Source organism: Lepidochelys kempii, chromosome 1 (genome assembly GCF_965140265.1).
Source record: "Lepidochelys kempii isolate rLepKem1 chromosome 1, rLepKem1.hap2, whole genome shotgun sequence".
Classification (NCBI taxonomy): Eukaryota; Metazoa; Chordata; order Testudines; family Cheloniidae; genus Lepidochelys; species Lepidochelys kempii.
The window spans coordinates 279,587,917-279,610,245 of NC_133256.1; the positions used below are offsets into that span (position 1 = coordinate 279,587,917).

The 22,329-nt window shown below is 38.5% G+C and overlaps 1 protein-coding gene across 4 annotated transcripts in view; it reads right to left on the bottom strand.

Annotated features, from left to right (window-relative positions):
- SYT1 (synaptotagmin 1) overlaps window positions 1-21,584 on the bottom strand; it is a 512,267-nt gene extending 490,683 nt beyond the window's left edge. For all 4 annotated transcript variants that reach the window (XM_073327692.1, XM_073327691.1, XM_073327688.1 and 1 more), the window contains exon 1: window positions 21,267-21,584. The gene's annotated coding sequence lies outside the window, so the exon portion shown is untranslated. The remainder of the gene's footprint in view (window positions 1-21,266) is intronic.
- Window positions 21,585-22,329: the final 745 nt, after the last annotated feature.

Consider the following 22,329-nt stretch of genomic DNA (forward strand, 5'->3'; position numbering starts at 1 on the left):
ATATAGGTGTAAATTTCCCCCCTCGACATTATATTATACTAACAGAGATATACAAGCTTCTAACTCATATAAAATGTAACACTATTTCTATTCCCTGTGATGGCTTTTTGTCTCAGAATAAATTGATAAAGAAAGGTTTCAGACAACACATTCATAAAATTAGATAGCTAGAAACTAAACTTAAAAAGGTTGAATTTAAACCAAAAAAACCTTTTAAAACAGTAACACTCTAGTAACACACTGGAATCTATGTTGACTTTATACAGTGAAATTGGTGAACTTTGGTTCTAACATAGTAGGTTGAACTGAACAATTTCCTCGTTTTTAACCGCATCACGTAAGTAAGCCTCAGCACATTATTAAACGGGTTTATTCTCAGTGTGTGTTCTGGAGGGATTCACTAAATCTGTAAGGTTCAAGTAGATCATAAAAGACAAGACAGTAAAGCTAGCTAGCTAACATTTCAAATCATGAACATTGTGACAAGAAACAATGTAAGTCACAAGAGCTACTGGCTGCTCAGTCATGAAGCTGACATAAGGAAATATATGGTTAAAAAATGTCTTTTGTATACTGCTCCATGGTCCACAACGGAACAAAACTTTCAGTCCTCAATGAGATAAAAATGAATTTGGTTCTCAAGTACGAAGATAGAGCATCACCTTCAGGCATCTTAAAAGTCAAGCATGAGATGACTTGCATCTCGGTTCATTTTATTTTTTCCAAAGATACAAAGAGAAGAAAAATATTCTTAAACTTCTAAAAGTGCTCCCTTAAACATAATTCAATTTACTGCACCTTTCTAGAGAAATTGCTGGCAAACATTCTTGCCTGTTTATTGAGAGACTTCTAGGTCTTTGGGATATTAAAAACATGCTGAGAATTACTCTTCTCTTGTGGTGCAAACACAAACAAAAAAATTCTTGCCGATTTACTTTTCCCTGCTGAATGCCACTGGTCTTCTAATGAACTAAGGGCTTGTCTTCACAGAGCTGGCAAAGTGCACTAGAGGTTTGTGATTTGAAAAGCATTCTAACATGTGCTTTAACTGCCCCATGCTGATCCTGCTGGCGCATGCATACTAGGTACTTTTTATAATTAATTTAGTCCTGTTTCAAACATTCCTATGTTCATGCAAACTAGATACCTTTTAGAGCTCACCAGAAGGGTCTTCACAGGGCAACTAAAGTGCAGCATGTTAGTGTGCTTTACTTATCACATCACTCTTATGTAGAGAAGTCTTAAGTAACGTTCAGTAAACAAGTGCAATGGTTAATAACAAAACCTGCCATCGACCGTTTTATGATTGCTTGTTTTAAAACAATTTTTTTTTACCCTAGCATCATTGTCCATTAGGGATTATTTAGGAAAACAAATTCTTGATTTTGTGACGTTTTCTTAGAACATCAAAAATGTAATAAGTGACTGTGTAACAAAGACACTTTCAGTATGTTCTATTCTTAACTGGAATTACCATTTAAACGTTAATAGCATGCATTGTGAGATTTGTTTTATGTTAGGGATTTAATCATGTCACAGCAGTATTGTCAGTCTCAAGATTTTACTGAAGGTCTTACAATATTTGCAATATCTTAAAGTCTCAGCTTTTAAAGTCACATGATTATCCCAGAATCTCTCTTTTTTTTTTTTTTAAAAATAATGCAAAAAGGCTCTACCTCTCCTGGTTATTGAGAATAGCTTGAAAATGTGACTCCCTCTGCCAGGCTGAAAAAAAAAAAGCAAAAACAGAAGGCAAATAAAAGAACTCAATTAAAAAAAAAAAAAAACCTTATGTCTACTCCAGAACTCACTATAGTCATTGAGGATATATCTACATTATACTTCTTTTACACTGAGTTAACTGATTACCAATTAACTTGAGGTAGTTAATGTATTTGTAAAGACCAGTGTGGACAATCTCCAAATGCTTCTTCCAGGGAAAAAATGTTTGTGCTTTACCTAGGATTTGTTCCAGAATACAAACATTGGGGGTAACCACACTAGCCCTTACAAATGTACAGTTACAGGTTTAGCTTCATCTGTGTCCCCTTATACCAGGTGCTAGGCCTTATAGCTTGTGGCAAGTTGCCGGTACGATTATGATGGGTCCCGTGCTTCCTCTTTTGCGGTGGGGGGGGTTTAAGGCACAGTTTCCTGCCCCTGAACTAGGGTATTTACTGTCCCACTAGTAACCAAGAGAAGGGTAGTGGAGAGGGAGGGACCCGGGCCCACCCACTACTCCAGGTCCTGGCCCAGGGGCCCTCGGGATAGTGGTAAGCCACTTGAACTAGTGCTTCCTTCCCCTGGGCTACTTCCCTCTCCTGCTCTTCAGCTTGGGGGGATTCCTGCCCTCTCTGCACAAGCCAGGTGTTTCTTTACCTAGAGTCTTGGTCTTCTAGCCAGCCATGGCACTTCTCCAAACTCTCCTCTACTTCAACTCCTCCAAACTTCACTCTACTCCAACTCCTTCCCCTAGCTGCTTGAAGCAGGGGGGTTTTAATCAGGTAACTAGCTTCAGGTGTTCAAATTGGTTTCAGGTGCTTTTAATTGATCTATAGAAACCTCTCTTCCCTCTACAGGGAATAAGGCTTCTCCACATCCTGGGACTTGCATATCTCTTCTATATCACTCTCCTGCTGCCTTCTGGCCATGCTGTATCATAAGCTTTACCTGTCATGGGCTGGAATTCTGCAATTCTCCCACTCTTAGACTGGACCCTAGGCTGCAGTGGCCCAAATCCATTGTGCTTACCCTGGAAACCCAACTGAGTTCAGGTACCCAGGATTCTCCCCTTTGGGAGTCTGGGACTAGTGCTGTATAGCGACCCAACAACCTTCTTACAAAAAGTAGGAAATAAGCAAAACAGTAGGACATTTATTTATTTTAACAGTAGGAAATAAGCATTGGATGGGGGTGGGAAAGACTTTACGTAAGGTAGACATGCCTGTAGACTGTTTTAGAGAGTCTTACCATCCTTTGATGGTGACCTAGGCAGGTCTAACTTCGGCAGACACCCCCAGCGTGCCCGTGTCTCAGTCTAGTTTCTCTGAACAGCTGCTACCTCTCTTGATAGAGGGTACCATTTAAACTTGCCAGAATTCCTTTGATCTTCTGTGTTTGCAGGCCTTTTCCTGTCCTTGCATTGTCCCATAACAAGTATCAAGTGTTTGCTGAGAAGTGGCTATCCTGAACTACAGTAGAACCTCAGAGTTATGAAAACCAGAGTTACAAACTGATTGGTCAACCACACATCTGATTTGGAACAACAAGTATGCAATCAGGCAGCAGCACAGACAAAAAAAAAATAATACACTAAAGTACGGCGTTAAATGTAAACTACTAAAAAAAATAAAGGGAAAGTTTAAAAAAAGATTTGACAAGGTAAGGAAACTGTTTCTGTGCTTGCTTCATTTAAATTCAGATGGTTAAAAGCAGCATTTTTCTGCTGTATAGTAAAGTTTCAAAGCTGTATTAAGTCAATGTTCAGTTGTAAACTTTTGAAAGAACAACCATAATGTTTTGCTCAGAGTTACGAACATTCCCATTCCTGGGGTGTTCTTAACTCTCAGGTTCTACTGTACTCTTGTCTTTCATGCCTGCTTTTCTAAACATCCCTTCATTCAGTTTATCCAATATAGCAAACATCCTCACAATCAAGTTAACATCCAGTATTAATAAATTATCATAGAGCAGCTCCAGATGCAGCTCAAAGACCTTGAGTTAATTAGCAATCAACCTGAATTTAACAAAAAGGCTAGTGTAGACTAACTTCAATGGACTTTGGATCAGCAAATCCAGCAAAGCTCTTAAGTGAAACTTTAAGCTTACGAGTATGCCCACTGCGGTATATGACAAAATCCCTAAATAGAAAACTAATCTGAGGTCGTATGGGACGATTCACATGTTTAATAGTAAGGAGTGGTTCCATGTATTACTGAATTGGGGCCTTAGCTAGAATACATTTAAGAATGATCCTATCTACATACATACAGTGGATAGTTCCAATACAAAGGGATCTTATTTCATGAAACAGTCAGTGATTTTCTCTCATGAAGGTGTGAAAAGGGTTGTAGTTTATTTCATCTAGTACATATTACGTCAATGTAAAACAAATATTACATCTTCTCATAAGTGATGGATTTTGGGGCGGGGGTTCCCACCCTTGCATATTCTAGGGAAAAATATATGGCTTTATAATAAATCTTCCATAAAACATGGTTCAGCTAGGAGCCAATATATTCTTACTTCTGATTGGCTAGGGACAATGAGAAAATAAACTCAGCAGTTGTTGAGAGCACAAGATAGCCAACACATGGAGCAAAAGAGAAATACTTCAGGGACTGTTAACAGAAAGAAGAGATTTATTTGATGCCTATTCAAAATCATTGGGAATTTTGCCTAGATAAGGCCTGGAGAATTTGGGTTGGATATTTTATCTAAACTCACCTTTTTTGTATTTAGCAAACATGTATTGTTAATTGGCTTTGTTAATATTTAGATATTCTTAAGCATGTTGGCTGCCTCAAAACAGAACAAAAAAATTAAGTAACTCTAGCAAATCTAGAGCTGGCCTCAGATTATATTAAGTTTGAAATAAGTATGCTAGAATTGTAAATTCTTTGTGGCAAAAATTCTTGTTTTGAGTTTGAAGAGCTCCTACAGCACAATGGAACCCTGATCCATGACTGGGTTCCTACACGCTACCACAGTAATAAAAAACCTAATCTGTAGCAATGCTGGACAGAGTTCACCAATGAGACAAGGAAGAGAGGTACAAGTGCTAGTAACAGTTTTACTTGGTAACGTAAGCTTAATATTAAAAAGAAAAAAATACACACACCTTAGTATCCTCAGTCAAATCTCTTTTATTTACTTAAGTTATGTCTAAAATTCTATACATTTCTATATATAATAGAAAGGTGGTGAAATCAGCCTTTCAGATAGCTTTGCACAACTACATGCACCATCTTTTTTTTTCTTTTTTTTTTACACCATCTTTTCCAGATTTTGGGTTGAGATATTTGCACATATCTATGGACAGAAAAAAAGAATCTTAAATTTCTCTGACTGTTTTCCAATTAAGTGATCATGTAAACATTTGATTGAGTACTGAAAGGCACTCTGCAGAAGCCTATTAAGGAACATTTCATGTCATATGCAGTTTGTGTTTTAGGAGATGCAGAAATTCATTCAAGTTTGTAAAACCAAAGCATCATGCATGCAAATCAATGGTAGAACATCAAGTGAAAAATGTATCAGATACAAATAAGAATAATGACAAAACTATTCACCAGCACACTGTTAGGTAAGAATATTAGATTTTAAAAGTATGAATGCATTACTTTAAAGTGTTTTTTCCACCTTACCAGTACAGATTGCTTGAGTGATCTGTAGCTAATACATACATATTAACTGGTCAGAACCCAGGGAAATCAATTACATTTATTTCACAGAAAAGTAGAATTTGTGCATCTTTCTAAGCTCCTCTTTATTAGTCAATAATATCTGGCTTCACATTTTCTGCTTGAAGGTGGGGTGAGACAAACACTGATAGCTCCTTGATCACCACTTGAACATCAGTATACTATGGCAACCGATGCCTGAAATTGATTAACCAGAATTTCTCCAACTCCTATTTGATATCAGATTTCAGTACTTTTCAAGGCAAAACAGCAAGTTCCATGAAGCAGAGAAAAAATGTTCCCCAATTATGCCTCTTAGATAGAACCATTACACATTTAAGGCCTGAATCAGTGCCTACAAAGTCAATGGGAATCTTTCCATGTACATCAATGGGTCAGGCCCTTAATTAGCTAGAATAACTAACTTTCTCCTGACCTATATCAGGACTGTCATAATGCTTTTATCCAATTGTACTTCAGCTTCTGCCACACGTGAATGAAAATTGCCTGTGGGTGGAGCTTGTGCAGGGTCTGACTTCCACAGGGTGTGTGCTCAGCACATGTTGACAATAAGCCCCTTTTAAAGGTGTTTTAAATTGGATACTCAAAATCACGAGTCATTTACCAAGAAGAAATTGAGGAGATTAATTCATCTAAGCCTTTTTTACAGGGCACTAGCTCCTATCGTTGCCTGGAATGTGCAGTGAGATCAAATCACTTATTACATTAAAATTGATTAGTTCTTATCTCACTCAACTTTTCTGAAACTATAGCAGTATAAGCAACAAACTGTTCACCGCAGATGCTTTTTGGATTATTTTACATAATTTCTTCTCTGGCAGAAAGAAAGAAAGAAAACCCCGGAAAAACAAATATTCCTAGTAGCACACTGACCACATAGAATCATAGAAGGTTAGGGTTGGAAGGGACCTCAGGAGGTCATCTAGTCCAACCCCCTGCTCAAAGCAGGACCAATCCCCAATTTTTGCCCCGATCCCTAAATGGCCCCTTCAAGGATTGAACTCACAACCCTGGGTTTAGCAGGCCAATGCTCAAACCACTGAGCTATCCCTCCCCCCCAAACACATCTTGAGTTTGGGAGTATGACCCAAGGATATCTATTGCAAAAGCTATGAAGCACAACCTACATAAAAAGGTATGATACATCATTACGTCCTATGATGTAGGGAAACTGGAATATAATTTGTCTCCATTTGTTGACAGGAAAATAAACCCCTCTCTCCCCCACTTGTGGAGGGAAACATTGTAGCACGACATGTATTATGGTGTAGTTTTAAGTGTGGGATGGGGAATCCAGGGATATATATTTAGTTTTTACAAAAAGCAAAATAGAGAAATCAATTCTGACTACCACCACCAAAAAAAAAAAAAGGGGGGGGGGAGGGGGAATATGTACAGAAGGCTCACAGATGTCACCAAGTGACTTGAAGGACTGCTTTCCTTTTTGTTTTACTGCTCACTGTAGTAAGAAGTAGCAATCCTTTAATTCTCTTTCGTTTCTTTCAAACAACCATTAAAGGAACAGGAAATACAATTCAGAAGGGCTCTGTTCTTTGGACTCTTTAATACTGAATACCGGTAAAATGACCTTCATCATTCTGGGAAATATTGAGATCACATGAGTAATGACAATATTTTCCACATGGGACTTCTTCGTTCTTTTGCAGCTATCTGCCGTGATAGCTGTCTGAACTTATACATTTATAGCTATTATTTTTAGCACTGCTGTAATATGGCAGAGCAAATGTATCTTTGATTCAGAAACGTATGTTTCTAAACACAGACAAACTTCCAGGCAAATAAATTCTAAGACCAAAGAGCCTCAGTCATAGTCTTACGTGCAACAAACATACATAAATCTGGGTGGGGTTTTTTTCTGTTTTAAGAAGAACAAACATTTCTGAAACGTTTTCTAATAAGAAAACAATGATTGAGTGTTCAATAGGGATTAAGCCAATAGGGGTTTATGCAAATTTAATAGGCATTTGTAACCAACAGAATGTCATAGAGAATGATGTTCTCTCCATAGGCTCTTTGAAATGTCTCATAGAATTCTACACAAGGATATAATTTTCTATTCATCTCTATAGTATTCTTTCATAAACAAAGATATTGATAATGTGTTACTTGACATGATCCTTAGCACAGAAAAACTGCTTTGTGTCTCTGTCTAAAATGACTAGGAATGGATGAAGGTTTCCATTGCTGAAGGAATTGAGTCCACATACTGTATCAGTTGATGGCAATATCTTTAGGGTCCAATTCTGCAAGATGTTTTGTGTGAATGTTTTGCTTGCACACTAGCCCACCAACTTTAATGGGGATCTGTGTAGGTGTAAGGGTCCATATGCACAGAGAACTTTTCAGGATCAGGGTCTTAAAATGTAGTTTCCATGCTTGCCTACAATCTGCAGTCACACTTTCAACTTATAACCTCCCAGTTGGAATATAGTAGCAGCACTGAAAAATTCACCCTCTTTAACTGTCAAATAGCAATGTGAGTGACCGACTGAATCACAATAATGAACACACAGGGTCAACAATGTGATACATAATCATCTTGTTTACTGTATTATTGACAGTTATTTTTTGATTATGAACATGGCACCTTTTGAGCCTTCCAGTATGGTAAATGTGTTTTGTCTGTTTGGCTTGCAATCAAATTTTATTACTGCACATGTATTCATTTCAAGGGGGGGGCAGGGAGGAAATCCAAGAGGGTGAAGGGGAGAGAGCGGAGAAAACTAAGAAAAAATGATGTTCAATCTGGTAAGACATAATCTAGCCAGGGGCATAAACAATGAGGGACTAAAACTGAAGCTTCCCAAAAATGTAATTTTTGTTTAAGTCCTTTGCAAGGATTGACCAGCATTTCTGTGGCCAAGCATGTTGAGTTTTTGTTTTCAGATCACAACTCATCACCCCTTTGGGTTTTTGGTATAAGTCCCTTGCCAAATTTACAACCATTTAAACATTCTTTCTGGCATTTCCTCCAATACGATGCTATGTTTTTGAACATTTCAGACATTTCAGCAGCAACACAATGAACAGAAGTTGGCCACTAACAAACCAAGGCCTGGAACAAACTCAGAATGCTAGGTCACAGTTCTGTGGCGGCATGAACATGTTTGGAAACGATAATTAATTCGCCCTCTGCAGACAGGTGGTTGATGTCTCTGGATTTTTGCATTTCTTATCAGCTGAATCCTGTAACGGGATTATCATCATCAACTATGAAAAGAACTACTCCAAAGCCTTTTAGCTGGAAATAAAAGCGTTATAAATTAGAATGTTGTTTGCTAAGAGATGGGCTCTTGAACCACTCTGAAAAGACTAGCACATCCAGTACCTAGGGCTCCCTTTGATGGCAGAGGCCTGCAGCTGAACAGATTGAGCTATGTGTATCCCAGTCCTTGCACACATAGGCACCATCTGGAAGGAAGCAGCTCAATCATGAAAGCTGCAAGATAAAGAGGAAAAGCATAAATTTGAGTTCCCTGTTTAAAAAAAAAAAAAGAAAAAGAGAAAGATACTTGCTTATCTCATTATTCCTGTTTTAAGGCCCAGTGAAGATGCAGTATTTTATTTATCTTCCCATTATAAAAGGTCCTTTTACCTTTAACAGCACCACTTTTTGAAAACAGAACAAGTAATTATGTGAAGTCAGTTCTTAAGCCAATGCTGATTCTGCAAAAGGAGGCACCATGGAAGACGCAGACACATGGTCCAGTAAAATTCACAGGTGATTTTTATAAGCCGATTTACAGAGGTTGATAAGCCCCACTGCATGTTAATGTATAGATTGTGTCAAATTTCAAGCCAGATCACTCTCCCACAAAATGAAACCCAAGGGAGAAATCGCTTGGGAGGAAATGTCACTCTTGCTCTATACATGGAGACTGTCCACATTGTTCCATAGGGTCAGGATTTTGCTTCCTTGAAGGAAGAAGAAGAGGGGGAAAAAAAAAAAAAGGCTGCAGGCCCCACCAAGAAGCCATACAAATACTATGGGATCTATATGAGGCTAGGACCACCTTCACAGAAGCTCTGGGCCTCTGTACCTGCTCTATCCCCAACCCCCAGTAATCTGCAGCATGGTTCTGTTGAAGTCGTGCTATCAAGAACTCCCTCTGACAAACAGCAGACCCTTGAAAATAGCTATATATAACCACCGAAAACTAACAGTTCCTGGTTGTATTAATTTTTTCTAGGTATTCTCCACAGGGCCAGAGAAGGACAATTGTTTACTGGAAGACACATATTTCTCTCTCAACATTGACTGCTGATGAAGGTGCACTGTCTTCCACAGGCTCTAGAGAAGGTAGGAGGGCAATGTTACAGAGGCATCACAGGAGGTGGTCAATGCATGGAAGATGCTCTTGAGCGCACGGTTCTCATAGATGATGATCTGGGATTTCATCATCAAATTAAATACTCAGACCAAGAAAAAAAAAAAGACACAGCATAAGCTAAAATTGTTAAGCTTGTGTTTCACTGTATTTTAACAGGCGATAAAGAAAATGAAAACTTTTTTAAAAGGTCCTTTTAATCCCATTCTCAACATCTGAACTTGTGTTTGGGCACAGGGTTTTTAAAAAAATTTTTTTCTCTACTGGCGGCAACAACTTTTGCATTATTTATACTACGGTCAAAGTATAATTGGCCTCTTTCATATGAATGCATATCAAAATACAGAGGGGAAAGTAGGAGAGGGAGAGAAACCAGATACATGAGAATTTCCATACTTAGAGAAATCAGTTGTAGACCCACTATTTTGCATTTAAATATAGTTAAATTAACCTTTATAAGCCAGAAATCAACTACCAATACATCACATTTAGCTGTTAATTTGAAGGAGGATGGAAATGAGTGATAAATTTTAGTGCCAAAAGATATCAGCAAGGACGACCATTTTGCTGTGATCTGATTTTTCACATGCTGTATTGAATTTCTCTTCCTAGACTGTTCTAACTTAACACTCCTCTTTAGAACTGATGTAAAAATATACTTTCTGCAATATACAATACTGTGAAACAGCCAGTCTCAGATTTTTTTTTAAAAAAAACCTTCGTAAGTTAAAATATACATCATATCTTATTTTCCACGTTGCCAGCTTCTCTTTTATCTTTATATAGCAGAGTTCTTTTCCCCTGCATATTTTCCAGCACTACACTGAAAACGTGTTTTCACACCCTGAGGCTTTAACATCACATACTGTTCCCATTTAAAGAATTGTGATGCCATGACTTTGAGGGGGTCACAAGCTACCCAGATCTTCTGAACAAGTTTCTACAGACAAATAATAAAAAACATTTAAGGTATTTTGTATATATAGCTCAAAAGCCATAACTGCTTAGTAAACTTAGACCAACATTGTAGACTGTAGAGAGAAGAAGCCATGGCTCCACTCTCATCATTCTCACCCACTGTGATATTTCTGGCACTACCGTTGGTGCGGAACTCCTTGGTTCCTTCAACATGATGCGCCTGATCCAAAGCTTAATGAAGACCATAGCAATTTTCCCATGGACTTCAGTGTGCATTGGAGAATGCTTCAGGAATCACAGGTTTCAGAGGGGTAGCCGTGTTAGTCTGTATCAGCAAAAAGAATCAGAGTTATTGATAGCCCTTGTGCAAGAGCAATAAGACGGGAGAAGAGTTCTTTTCACCCTTTCCCTATTGAATACTTGTAGACAGGTAGACAAAAATCTAGCCTTTTATCTTTAACCATTGCCCCATCACATTCAGGACATAAAGAAAACTTTTATTTTTTTTCCCCCAAAAGTACTGTGCTAGGTCTTCATTTAAAGTTTTACTAGCTCTTAACTTTACAGCTTTCTAAGTAGCCAATAGTAAAGTTTTAACTACCATTCAAAATCCTGCTCAAGCATAGAAAGTTTGTTCTTTCTTGACAGCTCTGCAGGGATTTAGCATACCCACACATCAATTCCTTTATAATAAGGCAAAACTGCGCACAAACTCTAAGCTCGGAATAATGTGGTTTATTTTTAACTAGCTACTCCCTTATCCTGTCAAGATATTGCAATGACATCCTCTGCCAGTGGTGGGGGTACGTATAACCTTTAAGGAAATACAATCATCATCTAAACTCCAGCAAAGTAAATAAATGTATGATTGCTTTTATTTTAACCATTTCTTAGCTCGACACCTCCATTATTAAAACGCGCACACACACAAAAAACAAAACCCACTTAATTATATTGTGCATAATGAGTTTGAAAGAAAAATCATTTAGTTTACAATGCTACTGAGCCTTTCATGTGCTAGCTCTATCGCCGTGGGCCGCCTTCTACTTCCCTCAGTGATGTGGCTAAGACCACGACCTGGGACTCAGGAGATCTGGGTTTAACTCTGCCACACTTCCAGAATGACCTTGGATAAATCACTTCAACGCTCTGTGCCTGTTTCCCTCCCCCGCATTCATAAAAGAGGGTTTATAAGTCCCTACTTCAACAGGACATTTATTAATGTGATGTGAAGCTGTCAGATATTGCTTTTATGGGGACCACCTTATAGGCGGCTACCAACATAGACAGGGTTGTGGGCAGCACGTACAGTAAGAGGACAAAAAGTGCACCAGCCCTGATGACAACTAGGGACTACTCTAATTTATGCCAGAGCACGGCCTCTAATGGATCCTCTGCTAGTAGAAGATAGGCACATGCTATGTCCCTGACATGTCCCCTCCCTTTCCAACACCAGAGACCGTAGGAGCTGCTGAAGCAGGAGCCACCTCATCAGCTTGCCATTTACAGCCTATTTAAATTCCTTGCTGGCCGTTTACAGACAAAATCCAGCCCCGTTGTGTTCTCTATAGTGCAAAGGAGCCAGATCTCAGTTGAGAATGTGGCGCTATGTGTATACTAGTTATCTTAAAATAAGCAAACAAGTAACTGGGATTACACTGGAAACTGGTGAAGCAACATACTGGGAAACTGGCATAATGGGAAACTTGTGCTGCTTATAAACTAGAAAATGGATTTATTGGTTATACTAGGAAGCTGGTATACTGGGTAACCAAACAGATAAGTTTCTAATTGTAGTTAATAAATCCAGTATCCCAATTTCCTACTGTATCTGTTCCCCATTATCACTTTTATTATTACCAATTCCTGTATATCTAGCTGTTCACTAGTTAAAAAGCACAATCAGGATCCATAATATAATGATGAAGATGGTTGTTATGGTGATGGCAATCTACTGTTTAAAGTGTTCATTTATCTGCAGGTACCATAAATGATAGCACCTTTAGAGCACATGGGCACATTAATATTTGTATTGCGACAACAGGTAGAGTCCCCAGTCAGGGATCAGGGTCCCAATGTGCTAGGCACTATATGAACACAACTAAAATGATGGTCCCTGTTCTGAAAGGTTTACAATCGGCATAAATGCTGCCTCTTCCTGATATGGAATATTTTTACTTTCTGAAACTACTGCCACTGATTGCAACCCACCATTATAAACTCACATAGTTTTAATATGAGGACGAGGACAATTTAAGTACCATCCTCTCCTACTTCTCCTTTTCATGCATTTGCCCACTATATTTTATAATGTTTGTCAAACAACTGGGAGTGCATTTTCAAACCGATCTTCTCAATCATTTGTTGCGCCCTTGAAAGCAGAACAAGAGATGGGATATAAAGAAAAGTAATATCCGGTTAAGGCTTTTAGACCCGTGTTTCTAAATTATGATTGACAGTGGATGATTTGTTTTGTGCAACTTTCTTCATCATGCACGTGGCTTATTCACTGGTGCTTTGAAATCTAAATTAAAATTTAGAAGATGGAATTAAACTTCTCCTGTGAAAGGAAATTACATTTTATAGAACTATGCTTTAAAAAAAAAAAAAGAAAAGAAAAGAAAAAGATGAGACTTAAATGCACAAAAGCAAGGACGTTCAGAGCTGAGTTGCCACAAAGCACCAAATCCTGCACAAACGCAACGCAATATGGGACAGCAACCGGTTTTGCAACAAGAAACCTTCCATCAGTGCAGGCTTCCATTTCAAGGCTGCCTGTATGCGCTACAGGGTGCTTGCTACTTTACCTGGTCCTCTGAGCAACTCACTTGCTGCTATTGCTGGCAGCTTGCACTTATTGTAAATGGCTATGTACACATTTCCCAGGATTCTGGCTGACCTTGCGGTGAATTTGCTTATTTCATGTTGTTAGCCCCGTTGTAGCAACATTCTCACTCTGGCAGATAGTGTTAGGACATACATCATTTACCCCAACACCATAGGCACAGATTTTTGCAGCTACTCTTGAATACTGTACACGTTTCCCCCACTCCTTATACACCCACATAGGGAGGGACTGAACATAGCCCATTATCTTTAACTTCACCAAGCCCCATTATACTTTCAGATGGTAAAGTGGGCAGTCCAATCATATGTGCAATAGCCTCATGAAGACACAAAAGCACAATCAGACTGAAGACGGAACAGTTTTAAATTAAAATGCCCTTGCCTAAACAGCTTAAATCTGACCCTTAAGGATATTTCAATGGAAACATTTGAGTTGTGTTAGAATTTTAACATTATTGGCATCATAGCTGTCCCAGAAATTGTACTGAGAATTTGAACAGCATAATTACCACTAAGCCTGCTTAAAGCAACTTCATTTATACAGCCCTAGTAGTATCATGGCTTTTGTCCAGTCCTTCCCTAGTTACACCCAACATTTTGCATGCCCACTTGTTTCTAGATACTTGTATTGCCCCATCATTGTAGTATCTGAGCACAATAATTTATCCTCAGAACCACCTGTGTGGTAGAAAATGTTTGGTCTAGTGGAGGGAACAAACGTGCACAACCTTTTACACTATCACACAAAAAGTTCTACCTTCAACAAGGCTCACTACTTTCTACATACTCATGTTGAGCCCTTCCTTCTACTCTAGTGCATCAGCAACAGATCTCCTTAACTTTACACTCTTTCATCTGCTTGAGAACCTACAAGGCTAACACACTGCAAATTGTACACAAGGAGTTCCTCAGAGGAGATGGCTTTAGTTCATCTCAGGAAGGTATCCACTGTAGTGAAACTGCGGTGTGAGAGGGAGAGCACCACATAGTGTGCACGTAAGTTGAGTCAATTTACAGCAAAGAATTTGCCCTGGTAGCTCTGAAATGAGCCCTTAAGACTGCTGAACTGTTTTATGTCTTTTTAAAAACCAAAAAATTATTTGAATAAAAAAAGCCATTGCTTAGAGCCAAATTTCAGCCTAATAAAAATGCAAATTGATTAGTTATATGCTACGCAAAACTCATGTTGATATTTTAAAAAGGGAATTCCAATAGAGCCTTAACTGGAGGGGCACCGTCGTGTTTCATTATGCTAGCACTGATTATCTTTCATCTCGCCAAGATGTGATACATGCATTTTAGAATCCAATTGATGGATAAAGAGGTCCACAAGTTAGTCAGAAAGGCAGAAATAAATTTTGGCTTTAAGGATAGGTTTGAATCCTTCAAGAACAGTCAGAGTAGACAGTCTCAATTATTCCTCCAGGAATCTGATTCATCACCTTTAGTAAACACTTGGCAGTTTATTGCTTTGGAAGCCAGCTGACATTTGAGTAAACAGTGATCAATTTAAGATTCCAACTTCTTGTAGCTGCCCGATTGCGAGCTAGAAATATTTAGTGTCACTATTTTCTTAGACACTGCTGATTTTCATAGACGTTCTAGGCCTTATTTACCTTTAAAGATACAGGATTTCTGTCCACATTTATAAAGAGTAAATTAATTTTCATGTGTAACCAGCTAACAGTTATCTTAATTAATGTACAAGTGGTAAATTCAACCTTTGAAGATCATGTATTAATTGTAAGTTGTAATTATAAATTGTAAGTCATTGTCAAGGTCAGTAAAAGTGGATATAAATTTTGAAAACAACAAATGCAACAGTGCATAGAGTTAGATTAGATGCCTGCAAGCTTATTTTGTCCCAGCTGATTTTTCTTGGAGTGCTTCTGTTTTAGCACTTATCCCAACATGTTTAAATGGTACTAAATTTTAATACACATTAATATATAAAACCTCATTCCAATCCCATTTTGCAACTGTTTATAAAAATAAAAGTAATACACATCAGATTGCTCATAGCTTTAAGCAATTCTAGTATAACATGAAGATGTACTTGACCTCTGCCAAGGTCACCTGAACATGTTCCCCTTGTCTCTCTGCTTTAACCATCAGGTACTCAGAAAGATCAAAGTGAGAAACAAATTCATGATGTGTACCCTGATTATTATTAAACAGGAAACTGCTATGGTAAAGTGCAAGTGTAAGAGAATAAAAAGGTGATCAATTTGTAGATTTATACCAAAAGCAATAGCTTTGTTCCTGTGCTTACCAAATGTATGTTTAGTTAAAAACTTGGACCCTTCAAATAGAAATATATTTTTTTAATTTCAGGCACAAGAAATCTACAAGATTGATTTTGTTTCACCCACCCCAATAAGCATCTTTTCAATTAGGCCTGAGCCACCTAATTTCCCATCTTCTACAACTCAGTGACACACCCAGAGGAGAAGAGCCCCTTCCAACCATCCTTTCTTGCCAATTCACTAAGACAGTTTATTGAAAATGAAAAGCACTCACTTATAAACAGTGGCAACAATCTATGGCATGGTGTATGTAAATATTATTTCCAAACACAGAGGGTCTGGAAGGTGATGCATACAAGATAAAGTTACCCTGGAGCAAGGTAATGCCTGCAAAATGAAATTCCTTTTGGTTCAGAGTTCCGGGACAATGCCATCCACATAACACAAGATCGCCATTGGGTTTGTTTAGAAGAGGACCCTTGATGTAGCAGCTTTTTGGGATGAGTCTGCATACTAAAGAAGGGGTATCCAAACTGGCCTTTCAAAGCCTGGCATGAGGAGTGTTGTTGGATGTAAGCATATTACAGACCTACAAGATCCATCCACTGTGTAGAGGCTTCTGTTTTTGTAGCCACCCCAGAAGGCTTGATTTTAGCCATATGACCTGCTTGTCATGAGCTTTGCTTTAAAAAACAAAACAAAACAAAACAAAAAACACCTGGGGAGGTGAGCTAAGTGTGTCACAAACTGCATCACAGGTTGGGACTGGACCTATCACCCCTTAAAGGGTCAGCCACCAAGTGACAGGGATGAGGTTCTTTGCTGCAGATTTATGGCTTGGATTCAGGTTGGATAGTGGTAGATTTTGTCTCCCTACCTCCCCCACATTACACTGGGGAATTGAATTTCACCCTCACTGCAATAAAATCATTTCTTCAGACAAAAAGTGTCAAACAGAATAGGTAAACAGCATTATAACAAACTCTGTTAAATCAGCAGTGAACAGACAAAATGCATCACCAGTTCTATGTAGGCACACCACAATAAAATTGTGCTTACCTATATATCTTGAAGAGTCATTAGAAATTTACCCTTCAGATAGTTAAGTAATCATAATTATTTTTAAATCGCAGTTAACTAAGAGATTTTATATTAAATGTTACAATTAACCACTGCTTAACATTAATACTTATATTAGGTAATAGCTAATTGGCTGAAAGAGAAAGTGATATCTTGACATAGCAAATGTTTCAGAATCTTAAAGAGGGAGGCTCCACTCCCTCTAGAAAGAAAAGGAGATATTAAATGCAATCAGTTTTGGGGGAGTTCCCAAAGACAAATAAAAACAAATTAAGAAAATACTAAACTCTTTGGTAAGGATTTTTAATAAACCAAAAAACTGAAAATCCATAAAACTGACAATAGCCTACTCATTAAATCCCTTGAATAAATAAGAGCTTAATATAAAAAACATTTTGATAGCAACAGCTGATAAAAGTATTAGAAAACAGTTTTATCACAGCCGGTCTCATACTATCAATCAAAAGTCTTGCATACAAAAATACGTTCTTCTTTAGAACAAAAATGTCTAATTGTAGATTTCCATTTTGTTTGACTGGGCAAGTTTTTCGCTCATTGTTTATATAAACAACCTCTCTTCAAATCCACATAAATCCTGAGTAAAGAGAAAGATTTAGACAGACAGCATATTAGCATTGTCTCTAGCTGTTCTTAGTCTTTCATCCAAAGAACCACTAAAACCTATACAGATGTCTTCTTTTTAGTGTTGAACTCCCCACTACTCTGTTATTTTTTGTAAAAGATACAATATTATGTCCAGCATTTTGTAATCCTCTCTCTTTGATTGGAGTGTATCACAAATGAGTAAAGCCAATGTAGCGAAGAGGACTTTCATACATAAAGATTCTGAAAATATTTGTTAACATAATGATTTGTTTATTCAGTTTGACAAATGCTTTTATTTTAACCTGAAGTATATTTTGTAAATGTCACTGGTAAATACAAATTTATAGTTGGCTAGCAAGCTTCCCTTATGTGTATTTCTAATTAAGCTCTTCCAAGATACAGAATAATGTTTAAAACAAACATATCCTGTAGAGGATCAAAGTAACCCAAAAAGTGATCAGATATTTTTCTTTGTAAAATTGAATATGGAGATACGCTGCATAAGCAGATTTGAGAAGAACATGGAATCTATAAATAATGATGCTTCCATGTTTTTATTTGAGAACATTGGGAAATCTTTGCTTGCCCTTTACAATATTATTGTGAAGTTTGGTGTCTCTCACACAACAGGTAATGTCATAAGGATGCACTATCATCTTTACCATTCTATATACCAGGCTCTCCTAAACTGTAACATCCTATATACTGTTGTATAGACAAGACACAGTATGACAAATAAGAGCTGCTGTTTCACCTGAGGCATCATCAATTAACTTTGATTTCCAGAAGGGTGAATGGCTCGAAAAACTTGTGTTAAGACCCTCGCTATAATATATATAATATACCAATTGTGAACCTGTCAAAAGATCATGAAAAAAACCCCTGAGTTTATGTTTATAGTTTCTTTATGGTAATTGGACAAATACAGATTTTTTTTTCCAGGTCTCTTACATCCATAAAACTATCAAGCCAATCTAAAACAGTAAGTGTTTTCCAGATATTTGGTTTACATTAAGAATAAGGCACAATACATTTTTGTATTATAAACCAAATATTATTCTGTAGCCATGATTTATTGGCAGGATGAATTGGCATGATCTCATATGGAGTTTCCTATATTTCATTTACACAATGTTATACATTGTAAACAACTATTTTTATACGTATGCATAGAAAAGCAAACAACTACTGTTGATCTATGGGCTAATGCTTAAAATTCCAGCATAAAGACTTGAAAATAGATTTAGCATCTTTTGCATCAAACATTAATAAGGCTCACTTAGGCACTCTTAATGTGAGGGAAAATTGGGTTTGTATGAAATGGCTACACTAGGACATTTCATGCTTTTGCAAGTGCAGTAGTGCGATAATTTCCTACAGTATGTCATTATCCTCTGCCCTGTGGTTCTTTTTAAAATTATCTCTTTTCACTCACACTGTCTGCACTATGTTTTTAAGCTATATAGTTTTCAAGCTACATACTTTTCAATCTATGAACAGTATGTATTCAAATTTTGAGCAACTACATCACAAGTCAAGTAACATACCATATTGAGGCATCTTCCCTTTGGACACTACTAATAGAACCTCAACTGCAAAAACTTGGAGAGAAAAAATGTCTCACAGACATAAAGCCAGGTCAAGTTTTATTTTTTTCCAACAAAGACAAGAAAATACTATTCTGACCATATCAGGAAGGAATATAAAGGAATTTTCCTATACTTTTCCCATCTGTCCATTTTATCATGACTAATGCTTATTAATTTCTACATACATACACCATACTAAAAGGCAAATTAATTTATCGCCCATTTGTCATTGTAGCCAAATCTATCATTTCTTAAAAGAGCAGGAAGGTTATAAGTATTGTGTTTTTAAATATTGGTATGAGATCACCCCTAAAATAATTACATTTATGTAATTCTGGATGCCACTCCACAAGGGAGAAAGTCTCCTCTCAGGTCTACAACTGCTGGTAGTGTCTAGTTTTGAAGAAGAAATAACTCTTACAGATGAAAAAGTGCTTTTTAAAATGCATAAGAAAGATGAACATGAAACATGGATGGCAAAGTAGGATATCTGTTCAGACGGTCAATATGTAGTTGACAGAATGAGGGTCTGGTTGCAGGCGACAACACACGAGTGTCTAAAATTACTGTACTGACCTTTGTATAGAAAATACAGAATTTGAAAGATAGGGAAATACTATTTAAATACTGCATTTTACATTAACCGTACAAGGTCATAGTCATCTAAGCACAGAGATCCCTCTTCTTCACTCACAAATAGATATTAAGAAAAATAAGACTTGACTTCCCCCCTGACAATCAAAGGAAAAGATTTATTTGGATACTAACATCTGTCTGCAGATTGTGGCCAAGTGCTTTTCTGTGCTCATTTAGGACTCCACTTGGAAAGCTTTCCAGTTACATTTACCTAGAGATTGCTCTCTACCACTTCCCAGCTGACAGAAATCACTCAGCTGGGTCTGATGAATAATAGTAAAAGGCAGCTTGTATCAGTGATGATTGAATTACACATTGTTAAAACTGCCATAAAGGCTCATTCCAATGAGTACATTTAATTTACTTACTCTGCTCAGGGCTAGAAGCTTGTAGTTGTTTGAGGTCTTCATTTTAACAGACTTAAAACAAAAAAGAAGCACCATTTTCTGTGAAAAAATTATTAAATATTTGTGCCACTTTTTGACTATACTCCCTAAACTTTTTGTAACATGATAGGTGCCTAAACCAACACATTTAACTTTTAAACACAGTTTTGAACCCATATTAGCACCCTCTGTGCCACAATATACAGACTGTAACATATTAGAAAACAAGGCAAAAGAGGAGTATAAAGAGCAGGAAAAGAGAAGGTAGAAAGATGTAATTATACGAAAAATCTAAAGAAAATTAATTTGTCAGTTTTTTCTAAGAAAGGGAAGCAAGTGTCATGGTATTTAATTAAGGGTTTGTTTGTTTTTTTAAAACTTCAATACAAAGAGGATTCATTTAGTCCTCTACCACCAGAAAAGCAGATCCTCCAGGGAACAGTGCTTTGAGAACAACACCAGTGTTTCAAACAACAAGTCTTCATAAGAACACTATCTGTCCAAAGATTGCAAGCAAATCTTGGAAACGAATCCTTCTGTATTTTGTTAACTGAGATTGCAAGTTTTTTGGTATTGAAACTCTTTTTCAGTGTCAAACAATCATGCAAGAGGGGGTCAAAGAAGAAATGAGAAGTCAGGTGATTGATGCTTAAAACCAACGATTAAATGTATCTATTTCCAGCTGAATAAGTCAAGTGAAAGACAGATCCACTTGGAAGACGAGTAAAGTCAAGCTGCTTTTCCTCTCCCACAGCTAGAGCTCGAGGATTTGATTACTCGCTTGTAAGCAGTTTGATTGCTTTAGGTTCAGGGTTTTTTTACCTTCAGTTTCCTTTCGCCTGCAGAATCCCACCCCTCCCATTTCCCCATTTCGTCCCATGCCACCTTCCAGTTGACTGGAAAGCAGCCTTCTCCGAGAAGGGAGAACACTGGGTGGGTGGGGATTGCCAATCCAGAATTCAACCCAGCGTTCAAATCCGGAGACACCGGCCAAACTGTTTTCCAGCATCTGTTAACAGGAACATGTGCGCGCTCATCACCGCCCACACAATAGACCACCTGGGTCTCCCTCTCTCTTTCTCTGTGCATCTCTTCATCCCCCCCCGGTAACCACAAAATCCAAGTCACTGCAAGACAGCAAACATTGCAGACAGATCCAGCAGAAGCACTAACACCACTGCCTTACCTGGCAACCAGGGCAGGAGGAGTCGGTTTGCCCTTCAGTGCTCTCGCCTCCTTGTCTAGTAGGAGCCACACACGCTCTCTCTGCCTCTCATGGGAGGAGACGGCAATACAAAAAGGGGTGTGTGTGTGTGTGTGTGTGGCAGCCTTCCCACATCCACCGGCAGGTTTGTATAGCCCCCTGCTCTCAGTGGGGCTCGCTTTGTGTTGGGTGTCAAGTTTCAGCTGCTGGCTGGGAGGAGGAGAGACACTGGGGGCCGTGCAGCTTGCCGAGCATCACCACACTGCAGCTTCTCCAGGAATCCCTCCAGTGAGAGGCAGCCCATCCTCCCGCAGCCCGGGCTGCCTGATTGGCCGAGAGGCGGGGGGGGGGCTCTGCCTGCGCTATCCAATCAGGCTGCGCCAATAATAGGCGGACCCGCTCAGCCGGCATCGCCCATCCCAGAGATCTGTTAGTCTCTGTCCCCCCCAGCGGGCAGGGGGCCGGGAGTTCCCTGCGAATGACAATCAAGGACATCGAACCCGTGCTCTGGGCCGGCGAAGTGAGGACCCCCCAAGCAGTGCCGCAAGCCGCGCGCTGGAAAGAGAGTCGCCCCGCCCCCTGGGACTTCAGGCAATTCATCGTATGGCAGTGACCCACCCCAAAGAGGGGCACAGTAAGGGAGAAGCAGGAGATGGGGCACAGAGGTGAGCAGGAACCACAGGCACTAGTGCAAGTAAAAGAGCAAAGATGCTGAATCAGAAACCGAGCCCAGGAGGCGGCGGCTGCTTTCCAGCAGCCAACTGAGCTGGTGAACTTGTTCATTTCTCTGGCCCCTTTTTCATACTTTTTTTTTTTTAATTGCCTTCTGGGTGGGCGCTTTCCAACCCGACAGCGGTGAGGAGTTCCTGTGCAGTAACATCTAATCAAATAAATGCAAATAAAATTCGCCATAATTGAGTTCTTTTGCTTTTTACAGAGCAGATTTTATTGGCGTTTTCAGGTGAGGAAAAATAACAGTCAACTTAATTCCCCAGCTCCGTCCACTCTGAACTGGAGCTTTGATTAACATGGGTCTGCAAAATGT